The sequence below is a fragment of the Bos javanicus genome, chromosome 5 (genome assembly GCF_032452875.1).
Source record: "Bos javanicus breed banteng chromosome 5, ARS-OSU_banteng_1.0, whole genome shotgun sequence".
NCBI classification, from domain to species: domain Eukaryota; kingdom Metazoa; phylum Chordata; class Mammalia; order Artiodactyla; family Bovidae; genus Bos; species Bos javanicus.
The window spans coordinates 72,698,406-72,714,286 of record NC_083872.1 but is presented as its reverse complement, the minus strand read 5'-3'; the positions used below and the strand labels follow the sequence as shown (position 1 = coordinate 72,714,286).

At 44.0% G+C, this 15,881-nt stretch overlaps 1 protein-coding gene across 2 annotated transcripts in view; it reads left to right on the top strand.

Moving 5' to 3' along the window:
- LARGE1 (LARGE xylosyl- and glucuronyltransferase 1) overlaps window positions 1-15,881 on the top strand; it is a 613,949-nt gene that overhangs the window by 230,204 nt on the left and 367,864 nt on the right. The window lies entirely within an intron of this gene.

Genomic DNA, 15,881 nt, shown 5'->3' with positions numbered 1-15,881 from the left:
GCTGTTTGCCTCAAGTGGCCAAAGTATTGGAGTTTCAGCTTCAGCATCAGTCCTTCCAATGAATATTCAGAATTAATTTCTTTTAGAATCGACTGGTTTGATCTCCTTGTAGTCCAAAGAACCCTCAAGAGTCTTCTCCAATACCACAGTTCAAAAGCATCAATTCTACTGTGCTCAGCTTTCTTTATAATCCAACTCTCACATCCCTACATGACTACTGGAAAAATCATAGCTTTGACTAGACGGACCTTTGTCGGCAAAGTAATGTCTCTAATTTTTAATATGCTATCTAGGTTTGTCATAGCTTTTCTTCCAAGAAGCAAGCATCTTTTAATTTCATGGCTGCAGTCACCATCTGCAGGGATTTTGGAGCCCAAGAAAATAAAGTCTGTCACTGTTTCCATTGTTTCCGCATCTATTTGCCATAAAGTGATGGGACTGGATTCTATAATCTTAGTTTTTTGAATGTTTAGTTTCAAACAAGCTTTTTCACTCTTCTTTCACCTTCATTAAGAGGCTCTTTAGTTCTTCTTCACTTTCTGCCATAAGGGTGGTGTCTTTATGGGACAAAGTGATTTTTACTGAACTGGATGGAGACCACCAGGGTGGGGGAAAAAACTCTCAAAAATGTAGGTAACTAAAATAGTTGAAACTGAAGATCAAGTGTGGATAGAAAATCCATCCACAGATGATGGACAGTAGGAAGCTAACTACTACTCTTACTCTTGAATGATAATCCCAAACTCTGATTTCTTTTTTTTCCCCCCATCCCAGTCTCTGTGCCCTAGAGTCAGGGCCAGCCATGCAAAGACTACAACCAGCTATTTCAGAGATGAGGTTAATAGCTCAGATGGTAAAGAATCTGCCTGCAAGGCCGGGACCCTGCATTGCAAGCCCAGGGACTGAACCTGAGTTGGAAAGGTCTCCTGGAGAAAGGAATGGCTACCAACTCCAGTATTCTTGGCTGGAGAACCCCATGGATAGAGGAGCCTGGTGGGCTACCCTCCATGTGGTCACAAAGAGTTGGACATGACTGAGTGACTAATTTTATAGTTGGAAGAGACCGAAGGACTACCTAATCCTATTTCTGTTCTTTTTTTTTTTATATATTTGTGTATATAACTATTAAAAAGGTATTTATTCAGTGCTAACAATTGAGTATTTTATTCACAAATTCATCATAAAATCTACTTCTTTATACAGTTTTTTACATTATACTTTAAAATAAATGTCTGGAGAACTCTACAGGTTTTAAATAGCTGTCATTTTGGTAGGTCAAGTGTACTAAAAGCTGACGAATGAAGAAGTGTTTTCGTAGTGTGTACACAGGCCTGACAGAGTCTCAGATTATTCCCAAGTCACAGCTGGCCCAGTTCCTTAAGGAAGTGAATGTCAGCACCTGTGTGTCGGAAGGAGACGCCTTCCCAGTCCTGATGAATTTTTCTGAGTGAAATCCTGAAGTCAAACTTTTACTTCAAATTAAATTTGACTTACAAACCAAATTTTCCAAATCAATTTATTAATTATTACCCTGACAGCTGACATCATTAATACTTTAACAGAAACCACTTAAAATTAGCCAAATATCTAAGATAGTTACATTTACAAAAGATATACAAATTAAAACCATTTAAAAAGTAATAGATACCATAATTTGTACTGGACCATAAGCTTCTGTATTCAGAAATGATTGTAAAATTAAAACCTAAGATAAAATCTGTACACCATATACTTTGAGTGATTTATATCTTAGAAAACAAAGGCAGTCTTTTCACTGTTACACATATAGTGTCTCTGGTGGGTTGAGGAGAGAAACACCATGATACTTTGAATTTTTGTACTTCTTTCTTATATACATATATATACATATCCATGCCCCCTGTATGTATATATATATATATCTGGCTGCTCTGGGTCTTAGTTACAGCTCACAATATCTTCTATCTTTGTTGTAGCATGTGGGATCTAGTTCCCTTACCAGGGATCCAGCCCAGGGCCCCTGCTTTGGGAGCGTGGAGTCTTAGCCACTGGACCACCAGGGAAGTCCCCCTATTTCTTTTTGTGTGTGTGTGTGTGTGTGAATTTACCTAAATCAATTCAGTCATGCAAAAGTCTTGAATGATTTTGTTTGGTAACACCAGTGGCCAAAAGGTTTGAGGTGAAAGAGGGTTAGCATCCCACTACACCCTCACTATATTCATTAGTCAAGAGTCCTCAGATGATTCTAGCAACCTCTGTGCCTTAGATCATTTCAGATGCTCTAGCCAGCACCTCGCAGACAGGCTAACGAGAGGCAGGCATGGTGTTATAGGGTCCATAACTCTCACATTATTATTAATAGCTTGTGTTAGGCAAACAGAAAGAAGTCTTTCCAAATAGAGTCTGAAAACAAGACTGCTTAGCGATCACCCCTGGGATGACCTCACTAAGGCTGCTCACTCTAGTCTCTCTAGATGTTCAGTCTGCTTATGAAAAGGAGGAGAGAACCTCTAAAATATTTTATCCAGTCCACATTTCTTGAAAACCTTGTCTCACCAATGAGCCCTCTTTTCCAACAGTCCAAATGCCATTTAACAAGCTGCTCTGTCACCAAGAAAACTTCATTCCAAATTCACTAGATCCAGATATTGATAACATACAACCTATAGCATGCTTCTGGGTTGAGGTTTTCCAAGTAGAGTACCTGTCATTCAATTGTCATAAAATAAAACATAGGGACTTCCCTGGCAGTCCAAAGGTTAAAACTCCATGCTTCCACTACAGGGGGCATGAGTTACATCCCTGGTTGGGGAACTAAGCTCCTACATGCCTCTTGGGGTTGCAAAACCAAAACATATATATATATACATACATAACATAAAATTTACCAGTTCAGTCATTAAGTGTGCACCTCCCTGGCATTAAGTACATTCACAGTGTTGTGTAACCATCGCCAGGTTTCATATCCAAAACTTTCATTACGGCAGTTTCTCATTCCCCTCCCCCGGCCCCTGGTAACCTCAGTTCTATTTTGGTTCCATCAGTTTGCCTATTCTAAGTTCCTCACATATGTGAAATCATGCATTGTTTGTCCTTTCAAGTCTGGCTTATTTTACTTGGAAGAGTATCATTAAGGTTCCTCCACATTGTAGCACGTATCAGAATTTCCTGTCTTTTCAAGGCTGAGTGATACTCCCTTGTATGTATGTACTGCATTTAGTTTATCCATTCATCTTTTGATAAATATTTGGATTCTTCTATCTTTTGTGGACTGCAGGTAATATTATTGCTCCCCTTCTTTTTTTTTTTTTAATACTTTGTATAAAGTACGTATCATTTTTGTGTGTGGAAAATTTTTTTATGAATGTTTTTCTCACCCTTTAATTTGGGTGATTAAACTGCAGGAAATTTTATAAAAAAACTGACATGAGAAATGAGCCTGGTGGCTAGATATGAAAATATGTGTCTATTCTTCCTTTTTTTTTAATTAATTTTTATTGCATTAAATAGTTGCTTTACAATGGAAAGTACATATCTCAGTGTATTTGGGGGATGATATTTATATAGAGATAATTTTTATTTGCAAAATCAATATATTTTAAATAAAATAATACAATAAATAAGTCCTAGACCAGATACAGTTAGTAGAAAATTGGAATTGTCTACAGACACTCTGGAGCCTCCCTGGTGGCTCTGTGGTAAAGAATCTGCCTGCCAACGCAGGAGATGTGAATTTGATCCCTGGGTTGGGAAGATCCCCTGGAGAAGGAAATGGCAACACTCTCCAGTATTCTTGCCTGGAAATTCCCTGGTCAGAGGAGCCTGGTGGGCTAGAGTGCGTGGGGTCACCAAGAGTCAGACCACAACTGAGCATGCACGCATACACGCACATCCTAATAGACACTCTGAGACACCTCCAAGCCTGAACAAGCCAGGGATGTGTGTGCTGCCGGCACTGAAAATGGCCAGGCGGCCTCACGCGCAAGTGCAGGTTGACAGCAGCACGGAGCCTGTTCTGATCAGGAAGCAGTGTTGTAAACATTTTACATCCTCACAGGAGAATTTGTCGCTTCTGCACAGGTGTCTGATGTTTACGATGTCTTTATTTCATTTTAGGAAATTGGGAGGGGAGAGTTGGTGTCACATCGAACGCATTGTTAAGTTTCAATTACCATCTAAATTTATAATTTTAATTAGAACTTTTCCCATTGAAAATTATGGGAAATTGGTTCCCTGTTAGCTTTGTGACTCAGGACATTTTATTTAAAGGAATGAATTACTGGGATAAGGGAGATGCTTGCCTTTAAAGGTGTGTGACAGAAACTAAGACACAGAAGAAGGGATGTGGGTGCAGAGGAAGGAAGAAGCCTGCTCCCTCAGATTCTTGGTGCTACCTGAAGATGAACAGTGTGGGTCCCTCCTAGACCCTCTCTCTCCCTGGTTCCTTAAAGGCCTCCCATTGTGTCCATATAAGAACCATCAAGAGGCTGGCCCAGAGAGTTGGGCCAGGTTCACTGTTAAGAGGAGTCGTGGCCTTTGCCCATGCTTGTTAGGAGTGGGCCAGGACACACTGGGAAGCTTAGGAGAGGTGACTGGGGGGCTTGGTCAGTTTTTGTGTCTGAGTGTGTATGGGCGATGGGTGGATGTGAGCTGAGAGGCATGGATTTTGCTTGCTGACTCGCCCACTCATGGCCTATGAAGGTCCATGATCCAGTCTTGGACTCGCAGGCTTTCTTACTGCACAGTCAATATTTGTGGGTGAGAAATGAGTCCACTGGTACCTCCATGTCCAATACTCAGCCACGTGGATTCTCTCTGATCAATGTCGTGTGTGTGGCTTGCAGTGTTACGGCGACAACAAATCTATTTTTAATTCCCCCTTCCTCCCATCTTTTAGAAAGGTATGAAACCGTTCTTCCTGACCAGCAACCTAATCTCCTCCTCCCCTCCTCCCTGAATATGTCAATTGAATTCAGATTTTGCAGTCGGGGCCGACTCCACATCTGCTTACAGCACGTGGCTGGACTTTGGAAAGCCTTTGCATGGAGTCCTTGTGGAGTTTCAGTATTTATTTTCTCTTGGTAACGTCCACAGCAAATTTACTCTGCTCTCGAGCCAAAGGGTGATGCGTGCAACTGCCAGGGCTGCACAGTCGAGCTGGGTGCTCCCCAGGCAAGGGCTGTGGGGACTGATGCTTCATCAGCTCTAATGCAACTTCTGAAGCTAGGAAGGGATCCTCATGCTTTGAAGAGGTTCCGAGGCAGGGTCTGTGGGAGCCCCTGTTCTGTGCAGCAGCAGTGGCTTTGTGGTGCTGGATGAGTCCAGGAGAGTGTTGGATGCTCTATGGGAGGACCAGCCCAGTGGACCCCTTCCTAGAGCTGGCCTCATTGGCTAGAGGGACCCAGTTGGCCGGATGGGGATGGTCCCTCAACTTGGTTACCTTTGTCAAGGTCGGGCTCTTTCTGCCCACTCCACCCCTTTGTTCTCTTCCCTCTTCTCTGATTTCTTTGCCTTCTCAATGTCTTCCATTTCACCTAAAGAGAAAATGATGCTTCTTCCTCCGTTTTTGGTTTTTTCTCTTTTACATGCTCTCCTTCCCTCCTTCCTCTCTCCTGTGGTCTGTAGTCTAAGGAGCTTGAAGTGTGTTTGAGTTCCATCTCCTGCTGCTTATTGGGTGTATTAACTGGGGTACCAGCATCTTCAAGGGTTAACTGGGGATGCAGGTATCTCCATCTGGGGTTGTTGGGAGGATGAAGTGATCAGAGCAGTCGTGTAAACTTGGGTAGCTCTGATGATTATATGACACTTACTGGTTCTACATGTGTGCATTCAATCCTTAGGACCACCCATGGGGCAAAACTGTTATCCTCAATGTAGATGAGGAAACTGAGAGCTGGAGAGGTCCGCCAACTTGCTGAGAGTCATAGAGCTATTACAGGATGAAGGCTGTGTTTGGCCCCAGCCTGCCCGGCTTCACCCCTCACACCATGACAGGATTACCCTGGAAGCATCTAGTGCTTGGGGCAGTGACATTTAGTGAACATCTATGGGCAAAAGTTCTTTAAGATGCATTGTGAAAGATGTATATTATATGCGTTTAAAATATTTTCTCTCCATTTTAATTATCCTTTTTTTTCTCTCTCTCTCTTTATGTTTCTACTTATCCCTTCTCTTGGGGACTTGGTCCAGCCCTCCATCCTCTTTCCTTTGTCTCTCTTACTTTTTGGACTCCCCCAAATATGTTTCTCCTTCCCTCTTTGTTTATTTTTTCCCCAAAGATTCCCCCTTCCCTTTTTGTCTCCCTAAATCTCTCCTCCTAGCCCTCTGCGCCATGCCTGTTTTTTTGGGGGGTTTTTTTTCTCCTTTCTTTCCCTCATCTCTGTCTCATCTCAGTGGTTTTTTCCTGTCTTGATATTTGCCAAACTAAATCCTGAAATTCCAGCAGGGTTTGAAGTCAGCCCCCAGATGCACAGCATGACATGAGCCCCAGGATCTGTGGGGCCTCCCACGGCATGATGGACAGGAGCAGAGGATGGAGCATGGCTGCTTGAGCGTCATCCGGGTTCACTCTGTATTTGCTCCTGTTAGAGGAAATGGACCACATGCTGACAGCGGTCACTGCCACATGACTGTGGCTGAGGATTTCATCTCCCCAAATCAGAAAAGTTCCAGAATGAATTTTTGCGTTCCTCATAACTTAACCAGGCACATGCGCATGCACACACATATATAAAGGAGGTATGTTTGTCAGCCCATACAGTAATACACGGTTCTAAGTAGGAACACAGTAGGAAGAGAAATGGTTACTATGGGATCTGTAATTTTTAATTTACTGACTTGGAGGCTCTAAACCAGGGCCTGGTGCTTAATGTAGTGTTCTTACATTTGGATAGGAAAGGCATAAAATCTTGCAAAACGCAGACCAGTGTTGTGGGGGAAATCACTGGAGGGGGTTCAGGCTGTGGAGTGAGTGGTGGTTGAAGAATTTGGAAGATGAAATGGGGCCAAGTACTGTGCCTATATCAATCAGAGGGAAGAAGCAGACAGATCCCAGAGAGCCCAGCTCATCAGCTTGGGCACTTAATGACCAGCCACGGCCACTTCTGTCAACTTTTAGATGAGACCCAGGTCCAGAGAAAAGGGGTGATGTGTCTGGAGAAGGAGGAGGGTACCCAGAGGATATGTTCAAAACAATGCAAAATACGAGGAATTTGGACTCCAAACATCTGAGCTTAAAGAGATGCTGACCACTTAGGTTCTACTTGCTCTGTGCTGGGTGCTGTTCTCAGCAGTTAAGACCCACACATTTAACTTTTGTTGCGTCTCTGAGAGGCAAGTACTGCTCTTCTTGTAGTTGCTTTATAGATGGACGTTATGGTAGAGAGGGTGTTAGGCCTCGGTTTCATCTTACGCATCCCAGCTATCAAGTTCTTACGTTGAACATGTTATGTTTCACTGCATTTAAATCCTGACTTGGTTACTTCCTCTCTTTGCGGTCTTGTGTATGTTACCTAACCTTGCTGAGCCTGGGTGACAGAGGATGAGATGGTTGGATGGCATCACTAACTCAGTGGATGTGAGTTTGAGCAAACTCCAGGAGATGGTGAAGGACAGGAAAGCCTGGAGTGCTGCAGTCCAGGGATCACAGAGTCAGACACAACTTGGCTACTGAACAACAACAACAATAAAATGAGAACAGTCATAACTACCACGTGTGGTTGCGTGGAATCTCGGGGGAAAGTGAACATATGGAAGGTCTCTGCAGCCATGGTGTTTTATTGTTTACCATGCATAGGTAGAGAAGCTGATTGAGGGCCCTTTTTTTTTTTTTTTTTTTTTTGTAAAAATTGGGGTATAGTTAGTTTATAATGTTGTGTTTCAAGTGTAGGGCAAAGTGATTCAGTTTTACATACATATGTATATATTTTCTTCAAATTCTTCTCTATTGTTGATTATTACAAGATACTGAATATAGTTCCCTGTGCTGTATTGTAGGTATTTGTTGATTATCTTTTTCATATATAGTAGTGTGTATCTGTTAATCGCAAACTCCTCATTTACCCCTCCCCACGCCTTTCCACTTTGGTAACCCTAAGTTTGTTTTCTATGTGAGAGCCCCTCTTTTTGAGGAAGAATAGGCCAAGGATTGGCATTGAGGTATCTTTGCTATTTAGGTAGACATCCCGGTTGGCATCAGCCCTTCCTGACAAACAGGTCCCCTGCTGCCTCCCAGCCCCCTCCTGCCCTGCCACACTTTCCCAGCATGATCTGTACCTGAGTTCATGTCCACTCCTGAACGGCCACCTGCCCATCCCCCACCTGCCAGGTGTTTCTGGCTCGCACAGCTTCTGTGGGGCTCTCATGAGTGGAGTGGAATGCAATGCCTTCTCCAACATTCCTTCACTCCACGATTATTTATTTTGTACCCACTATGCACCACCCATGTTCCTCAGCTCTGGGAGTACATTCATAACTAAGAGAGGCTTTGTCTTCATAAAACTTGCTTCCCAGTAAGGGCAATGATAAGAAATTCTGTCCACTAGCAATGAATATTGGAGAAGGCAATGGCACCCCACTCCAGTACTCTTGCCTGGAAAATTGCATGGACGGAGGAGCCTGGTAGGCTGCAATCCATGGGGTCGCGAAGAGTTGGACACGACTGAGCGACTTCACTTTCACTTTTCACTTTCCTGCATTGGAGAAGGAAATGGCAACCCACTCCAGTGTTCTTGCCTGGAGAATCCCAGGGACAGCAGAGCCTGGTGGGCTGCCATCTATGGGGTCACACAGAGTCGAACACAACTGAAGCGACTTAGCAGCAGCAGCAGCAATGAATATTATAAAATAATAAGATAAACAGCTAGACCCTGAGGGAGAATGTCTTTGAAGAGGCTGTCTTAGATTATAGTAAATTCCCTGCATAGGAACGTTCAAGTTATGGTTTCAAAGATGCAAACATGCATCTGGTGCCTGCAAGGAACCTGTGCCATCAATGTTGGGTGTGATGAAATTGCAGCTTTCCTTCCATCTCCTATTGCTGAGGATCCTTCAGCTCTGCCATCTCCCATGTCCTATCCCTCCTCCAGTCAGTAACTCTTCTTGACTGTTCACTTGATGCCAGCCCCTGTATGCCGGCTGTTGTCCTGTACTGCTGTACTTTTCATGTTACTGTGTGGTGGTGGTTCAGTCACTATGTCGTGTCCAACTCTTTGCAACCCCATGGATTGCAGCACACCACACTTCCCTCTCCTTCATTCTCTCCTGGAGTTGGCTGAAACTCATGTCCATTCGGAGAAGGCAATGGCACCCCATTCCAGTACTCTTGCTTGGAAAATCCCATGGACGGAGGAGCCTGGTAGGCTGCAGTCCATGGGGTCGCTAAGAGTCAGACAAGACTGAGCGACTTCACTTTCACTTTTCACTTTCATGCATTGGAGAAGGAAATGGCAACCCACTCCAGTGGTCTTGCCTGGAGAATCCCAGGGATGGGGGAGCCTGGTGGGCTGCCATCTATGGGGTCGCACAGAGTCGGACATGACTGACGTGACTTAGCATAACATAGCATAACATCCATTGAGTGGGTGATGTCATCCAACCATCTCATTTTCTGTCACCCCCTTATCCTCCTGCCCTCAGTCTTTCCCAGCATTAGAGTCTTTTCCAATGAGCTGGCTCTTTGCATCAGATATTGGAGTATACATCAGGTATACTCTTTGCCAAAGTATTGGAGCTTCAGCATCAGTTCTTTCAAGGAATATTCAGAGTTGATTTCCTTTAGGATTGACTGGTTTGATCTCCTTGCTGTTCAAGGGACGCTTAAGAGTCTTCTCCAGCCCCACAGTTCAAAAGTGTCAGTTCTTTGGTGTTCAGCCTTCTTTCTGGTCCAACTCTCACATGCCTACATGACTACTGGAGAAACCATAGCTTTGACTATGTGGAACTTTGTTGGCAAAATGATGTCTCCGATTTTTTATTACACTGTCTAGGATTGTCGTAGCTTTTCTTCCAAGGAGCAAGCATCTTAATTCCGTGGCTGCATGGTACTGTACTGTAAGATTAAAAATGTTTTCATAGCAGATCCTCAAAAAAAATTGTTGAGTGAATAGTGTGTGTTTGAATACAAAATTGTTATGCATATACAAATTTATTTTATGAGTATATATCAACAAAAATTATTGAAAACAAAATAAGTGTATAAATAGAAAATTTTTATTTTTGTGTTTGTTCTTTGTGTGAAAAGTATTATAAACCCTATTATAGTGCAGTATTTTACAGCTGATTGTATTAGTTGGGTATCTAGGCTAATTTTGTTGGACTGACTTATGAACAAATCGGACTTACCAACACACTCTTGGAGCAGAGCTCGTTCACGTGTAGAATACTTACTGTTAAGGGCTGAATGGAGCCAAGGCTAGAACCAAGCAAAGATCTGAGAGAAGAACGTCATAGATGGAGGGAATGACAAGTGTAGCCATCCTAAGGCTGCAAGATAGATGTGCTCAGGGAACAATGAGAGCAGGAGGTGAGAGCAGAGGGTGAGGCCGATGCCAGTGGTGTGAGGCTTGCAGATGCTAGTCCAGAGATTGGTTTTGATTCCAAGTGCAGCAGAAAGCCATTGATAAAAGTTGCCAGATAAAATACAGGACGGCCAGTTAAATTTGAATTGCAGATAAACCATGGTTAATTGTATAGTTTGGACATAACTGGGCATTCTGTATTTTTATTTGCTGAATGCTGGCAACCCTGCATTGATGGGCTCGGAGCAGGGGCCTGCTGTTTGGAGAGAGTGTTGGCTGGGAGCAATTTTGCAGTCAGGGGACCCAGAAGGAGGCATTGTCTTCCACAAGCTGGGGCTGGTCCAATCCCTGGTGGTCCCGTGTGGAGGGGCTAAGAAGTATTTGGGTTGGACATGCTTTCGAACTTTGGTGCTGGAGAAGACTCTTGAGAGTTCCTTGGACAGCAAGGAGATCAAACCAGTCCATCCTAAAGGAAATCAATCCTGAATATTCATTAGAAGGACTGATGCTGAAGCTGAAGCTCCAATACTTTGGCCACCTGACTTGAAGTGCCAGCTCATTGGAAAAGACCTTGATGCTGGGAAAGATTGAGGACAAGAGGAGAAGGGGATGACAGAGGATGAGATGGTTGGATGGCATCACTGACTCAATAGGTTTGAGCCAGCTCTAGGAGATGGTGAAGGACAGGGAAGCCTGGCATGCTACAGTCATGGGGTTGCAGAGTTGGACACAACTGAGGAACTGAACAATAAGAACAAATATTGTGATACCTATGGGACTTGGTGATGGATTGGATATGCCAGGGAAAGAGGGAGTCAGGCGGTCTTAAGCTGGTTCCTAAGCTCTGGTTCACAAAAGAAAGCATTGTTTGTCAGCCTGGTAAGCTGTAGACTAGGTTGCCTGCTGTATCCCTGAGCTCTGATGGGTTAAAGGTTCAGATGCTCAAAAAGGAGGGCAATTTGCCATGTTTTGCTGCATCTGTTTGTATACTTGGTAAATTTATATGCAACCATATAGATGGATCGATAGATACTGTCATAGAAGAATATATCATCTTGTGAGCACTTAGGCTGTGCCAGACCCTCTGCTAATTGCTCTCCATGTCTGCCTCCACTTGTCTGAGTCTTGCACAACCAGCTGGGATCATCCACCTTTTACATCTGAGAAAGTCGAGGTGCCATGAGAACGTGACATGCATGTTCTTTGCTTTACTTATGTCAGGATTATTTCTCTGTTCTCTACAGGGTTGTGGGCATGTGAATACCAGTCCCACATTCAGCCCTCAGCAAGGACATCGCTTAGATGAGGGACATCTTCCAAAGATGTCCTCATCCTCAGGACCAGACTTAGAACCTAGTTCTGAGTCTCCAAATTTATATCGCTGTGTCCTCTGTCTTTAGTGGGAATAAAAACCAGTGAGGGGGGTTGTTAAAAAAAAAAAAAAAGCAGATTCCTGAAATCCTTGCCTGGGATTCTGATTTGATCAGAACGGGGTTATGGCCCAAGAACATGCATTTGGATAAACCTTACAGTTGATTCTGATGCCATTGTTTTTATAGCATGCCAAACATAGAAAACCTCTGCTCCCCGAGATGTCCCAGTGGGTATGCTTCGATTCCATAGTCTGGCTATTAGGAGTGCAATTTTGGATGCAGTTTAATAGCACGTGTTCCTCATATTCATATTTTCAGGAATTTTCACACATCTTCATAGATGCTTCCAGGAGGATCTGTTTTCAGCATTTCAGGCAGAGTCACTCTGGGTTTCTTTTGTGTATCAATGCCCTTGTGTTTTCTCAGCACTCACCTAGTACCAAGGGTTTCCCAGCCTTCATCATGCTGCCTTTGTCCTTCTTCCATCTCCAGGACCTGTGACAGCTGTCCCCACACCCCTTCCTGAGCCAGATGCTGTCTCCTCCCCTCCCTGGGTGCCGAGTTGAAAGACAGAGTTCAGTGGACTCTGTCTTGGTTACATACTCACTGCCAGGGAGATCTCTGCTGTTAGGAGTCTGGAGAAGCATGGTGGTTCCACTCTAGGAAGTTGTCAAAATGAAGACGCAAGATGATGTGGACCCTCAGCAGAAGTCGCAGGGCACCTTAAGGAAGGGAAGTAAAAAGCTCAGACCTTGGCTGGGACAGTAGGAGGCCTGGAGGGAAGAAAGGGGAGGTGGCTGTGAGAAGCCAAATGGGACTGGAGAACCACCATGGCCAAATGTGCAGGGGATTGCAGGGAGGAGAGGGTAGCATTCTGTAGCCGGTTCTCTGCTTCTTGGCTACACTTTAGCAGGCTTGGCAACATTTTTCTCCATCCCTGGGTGCATGACTCATGACTAATGAGAAACGTGTTGTGATATACACAGTGACCTCCAGTGCATTAGGTCCTGAAATTCCACAGTTCCACACGGGGTTCTCTGTAACAGTGACTGTCCCTAAGTGAGCCACTCCCTTGCCAATAGGCAGTACTACTTAGGAAGCCAAAGAAACACAAGATTAATCCTCAAGGAAAACGTCATCAAGGGGTCTCTTGCATCAATTCTGTTCCTTGAGGGTAGATTACACCCTAGTTGCACCAGCGATGTGAAGTTATAAAACACATGGACAGCCTGTGGCCAGTCTTTGCACTCTTACTGGTCTCTCTCACTGTGTCATGGTTCTCTCATATGTTTCCTGTAAGTTGTGGTCTAGGTGCCATTGGTTGGGTGTTTGAGTAGAGAAAGGGAACAGATGCCAAAGAGAAGGGATTCCAGAGAGAAGGGTCTTATGACGCTCCTTCCCCAGCCACATTCTGTGCTCACCGTGGGTACCACCCGAGATAATTTCTGGTGCTGCTGACTTAAGGGCAAACACATTTGATACCAAATCTTGCTTCATGTCTTATTAAAGAGCTTCTCACTGTAAAACTCTTATGTTAGTATCTCAGGATGATTTAGTGTCAACACCACCCTCACCTCCTGGCTTCCATGTCGGAGGGCAGCTTTCAGGCTTGAGCCGTCTTGTTACTATTACAACCAATGCTAGTAATGTGAAGATGCTGCGTGTCCTAGACTCTGGGTCAGGGTGGGGCTGGGGGGCGGTATTTGTCTCCAGTAAGACATCTGTTCTAGTCTGGTAGTTCTGGACCCACACTTGAGCTTTCCACCAAGGGCTGCCGAAAGGGTTCCCTGGTATCCTGGTGGGGTACAGTCAGCCTGCTGGGAAGAGGCAGGTATGGTGGGTGGTTCACATGCCGTTTCCGCCATTTAGTTGCTGTGGGCTTTGTGGTACCTTGCCTAATCATTCTTTTCCTCAGTTTCCTCTCCTCTAAAAATGGAAATAATAACAGCATACATCTTACAGTGTTGTAAGGCTAAAATTAAAATGCAAAGTGCCTAGCACAGTACTTGTTACATGGGAGGGTTGTAACGTGTTACCTACTGCTATTTCCATCATCGTTACTGTTTCCTCTTATGTGGTAGGTTGAAGCCAGGAAACCTGGGATGAACTTCTCGCTCTGCTTCCTGCTCTTGGTGTCACTTTGGGCTAAGGATTGGCCTCCCAAGTCCCAGTGAAATCAAACCACATGTCTCCGGTGTTCCCTTGGGTTCAGATAACACAGTGGCAAGCACCCAGAAGAGTGCCTGGCCCACAGTGGGTTGTGCACTCAGAAGTGGATTTTCACCGAGCTTCTGCTCTATGGCACATTGTGCGTTAGTTGGGGTAAATCCGGTGATTCAGAGGCACGTGCTCTATGGTTTGCAGCAGCCTTCTGTTTTCTGAGAACACAGATGTGACCAGAGAGGGTTTCATACAAAGAGATAGTTACTGAAGTGGAAGACTGCATGCACAGTGGCAGAACCAATCGAAGAAGAACTAAATTCTGCCTGTGGGAGTTCTATGGATGGGTGTTAGGAAACGAGAGTTGTTTAAGAATTTTCCATTTGGAGGAAATAGTAGAGGCCTGAGTGATAGGGAATAGCATGGGGTGCTCTGGTGAAGGATAAGGGGTGGGAGTGGGTGCACACCAGGGCCAGGTCACAGGCCCTTTCATCTATCTCTCTTCAGGCTAAATTCTTCAGCTTGAGTATCTTGCAGTCCCCTTCCCAAGCAACACAATTTTCACAGACATAAGTAACTTTCATGGTGTTACTTTCATGTGCAACTTTGTTGCAACTGCTGTGAAAAGACAGTTTGAATTAATTGGAATAGCACAATACACAGATTTATATAATATTTCTAACAAAACTGCAGAGTCAACAAGAAGTTCACATTATCAACGTGATGTTAATACATCAGGTGATGCTGTGTTGGTCTCCCAGCATGAGTGTGGGAGGGAGCTTGGTAACAGAATTTGGAATATCCCTGTGTCATGTGATTGCTTGCTTTTCTTTGCTTTCCTCTCTTCTGCCCAAGAGTCTGGCCCTAGATCCCTTGCGCCTAAAAATTACAGACATGAATTGACCTTTCAACTCGTCTTTTGGTAGCTACCTACCCAAATAACTAATGACCCTTTTTCATCATTCTCTGAATGTGTTTAGTGGTTGACGACTTGTTAAAACTTAATATTCAGAGCCATGCTGCCCACCGCTATTTGACAATTTCAGATATAAATCTACCTTAAAGATGTACAAGTACAAATTATGCAATTTGATTTTTAAGTGCTTTTCCAGCAATATAAATAATGAAGGGTGTTGGAACTGGCAGGTATATACATTAAATTGAGTGCAATTAAAACACTGTGCTATTTTTAAATTAACAAGAAAAAATAAGTGGCAAAATTATAAAATCCGAATCTGTCTTTGCAGCCTCCTCCAGCTGATAGCAGGCTGGGTGACTGCAGAGGGTATTAGTAACATTTATGCTCTGGATTTCAAGTGAGATGATAGTCACATTTAACACAAAGAGCACTTTGATTTTGCTTCTGCGTAACAGGCAGATGACATTTCCAACAACATCATCTTTTCAGTTTTTTTGAAAGCAGATGACAAGGGGGTATTCTGGGAAGACATCTGAGTTGAAATAATGACTTGCCTTCTGGGTAGCGTCTCAATGAGACATCTGAAAGTCAGGATTCTCTTTGCTAAATGCGAGAAGAATCTGCATCTTCCACCCTCATGGGTGGGCTTCACCCTTTCCAAAAGGCAAGAGTCTGTTCTTTGGGACCCAGGAGGATGGCACAGCTGTTCAGATTGTTTTTCATGTGCCTCCCAAAAGCTTGTCAGGTGGGGCAAGAGCTGCTCCCAGCTAATCGTTACTGTAAAACCTGGTGGATACATGTTTGTTTATCAAAGATCTCCTTTGGACTTCCTCTCAGTTCTGAAGCTGGGAAGGTTCAGACAAGAAACTACTGACTGATGTTGATGTAAACATGCCTGTACCTCTGAATTCATGTGAGGGTATTTGCCCCGGA